General features: G+C 48.1%; 1 pseudogene; it reads right to left on the bottom strand.

Annotated features, from left to right (window-relative positions):
* Positions 1-745: 745 nt before the first annotated feature.
* On the bottom strand, positions 746-1,297 carry LOC100939303 (large ribosomal subunit protein uL11-like; annotated as a pseudogene).
* Positions 1,298-2,214: the final 917 nt, after the last annotated feature.

Here is a 2,214-nt window from a genome sequence, read left to right as displayed (position 1 = left end):
TCTCTGGGGAGGCCCCTCTGAGGGGGAGACTCACCACAGGCCAGGTTCAACGGAGTGAGTTGGACGCTGGGAAAGGAACGCATGATGGAGCCGCGTGCTGAACTAGGGAGGTGTCTTCCCTTCCTTCCTTCCCTCCCTCTCTCCCTCCCTCCCTCCCTCCCTCCCTTCCTTCCTTCTTTCTTTCTTTTCTTTTCTTTTCTTTCTTTTTTTTGAGATGGAGTTTCTTTTGCTCTTGTCGCCCAGGCTGGAGTGCAATGATGCCATCTCAGCTCACTGCAACCTCTGCCTCCTGGGTTCAAGCGATTCTCCTGCCTCAGTCTCCCAACTAGCTGGGATTACAGGCGCCTGTCACCACGCCTGGCTAATTTTGTATTTTTAGTAGAGACGGGGTTTCACCATGTTGCCCAGGCTGGTCTCAAACTCCTGACCTCAGGTGATCTGACCATCTCAACCTCCCAAAGTGCTGGGATTACAGGCGTGAGCTACCACTCCCGGCCTTAATTTCTTTCAAAACGGTTTCTTTTAGTTTTATTTTCATTTTATTTTGAATAGGCAATCCACTTACACAGTTAAAATTCTAAGGGCACAGGAGGGTATGTAAAATACAGTTTCACAGACTTGTTTCCTAGCCGCTTCCCCTCTCAAAGGCAACCCATGTGGCCCAGGGACGTTAAATTATGCCAGTAAAAACATGCACGTGAGTGCGCGTGTGTGTGTGTCACTAGACCTTTTTGTTTTGTTTTGTTTGTCAAATGATCCTTTATTGAAATATTTTCTTTTGTGCTTAACTAGCTGGGCATTCCACAGCACCACTGTTGATGTCATCTATGATGTCATGAGAATGGCGGCCATCAACATTGCAGCCCACAGACTGGGCAGTCCCCAGGATCTCTTTAATGGTTCCAGTGAGATCTCTGGCTAAGGATCGGTGCCGCATCTGTGGAGCAATGTTGACAATCTCATCAAAAGTGATATTCCCACTGTGTTGAATGTTTTTCTATTTCTTTCTGTCTCTTGGTGATTCCTTGAGGGCTTTGATGATCAGGGCAGAGGCAGAAGGCACCACCTCAATCTGGGCCTGTCTGTTCTCAATGGTCAATTTCACTGTAATCCTCAGGCCCTTCCAGTCACCCGTTGCCTTGGCAATGTCATCACCAACCTTTTTTGGAGACAGGTCCAGGGGGCCGACCCTGGGGGCCAGCGCAGACGTGGCACCGACTTCACCCCCGGTGCACCTCAGGTATATGACTTTGATCTCGCTGGGATCGAACTTCGGCCACATGGTGGAGGCGGCTGGTGTCGGATGAACCCAGATTCTGGACGGCCGAAGAAAGTTGCACCTTGGCCTCCTCCGAGCTGAGAGCCGAAAAGCCCACTAAACCCCTTTTAAAAATTCAAAGGTTGGGTGGGTAGGGTGGCTCACGCCTGTAATCCCAGCACTTTGGTAGGCAGAAGTGGGCGGATCACAAGGTCAGGAGTTCAAGACCAGCCTGGCCAATATGGTGAAACCCCATGTCTACTAAAAATACAAAAAAATTAGCAGGGCATGGTGGCACATGCCTGTAATCCAGCTACTTGGGAGGCTGAGGCAGGAGAATTGCTTAACCTAGGAAGCAGAGGTTGCAGTGAGCCAAGATCATGCCACTGCACTCCAGCCTGGGCGACAGGGCGAGACTGTCTCGAAAAAATAAATAAATAAAAATAAAATAAAAATAGAAAAAAATAAAAATAAAAAAATTCAAAGTTTGGTCCATGGCACACGGTGTATGAACCTTACTTTTCTCACCTAGTGTGTCTTGTAGATCATTTTATATCAGTATGTAAAGAACATCGTAGATTATATTTCAGATGAAAATTATTCTACTCTAAAGATAGACCTCAATTTATATAGCCAGGACCCTACTGATGGACTTTTAGGTTGTTTAATAAATGTAGCCTAATTTTATTTATTTATTTCTTTTTTGAGACGGAGTCTAGCTCTGTCGCCCAGGCTGGAGTGCAGTGGCACGATCTCGGCTCACTGCAAGCTCCACCTCCCGGGTTCACACCATTCTCCTGCCTCAGCCTCCCGAGTAGCTGGGACTACAGACGCCCGCCACCACGCCCGGCTAATTTTTTGTATTTTTAGTAGAGACGGGGTTTCACCGTGTTAGCCAGGATGGTCTCGATTTCCCGAACTCGTGATCCGCCCGCCTTGGCCTCCCAAAGTGCTGG

Source organism: Pongo abelii, chromosome 5, assembly GCF_028885655.2.
Source record: "Pongo abelii isolate AG06213 chromosome 5, NHGRI_mPonAbe1-v2.0_pri, whole genome shotgun sequence".
In the NCBI taxonomy this organism is placed as follows: Eukaryota; Metazoa; Chordata; class Mammalia; order Primates; family Hominidae; genus Pongo; species Pongo abelii.
The sequence above is the reverse complement of the archived record's forward strand: the minus strand, read 5'-3'. Positions and strand labels throughout refer to the sequence as shown.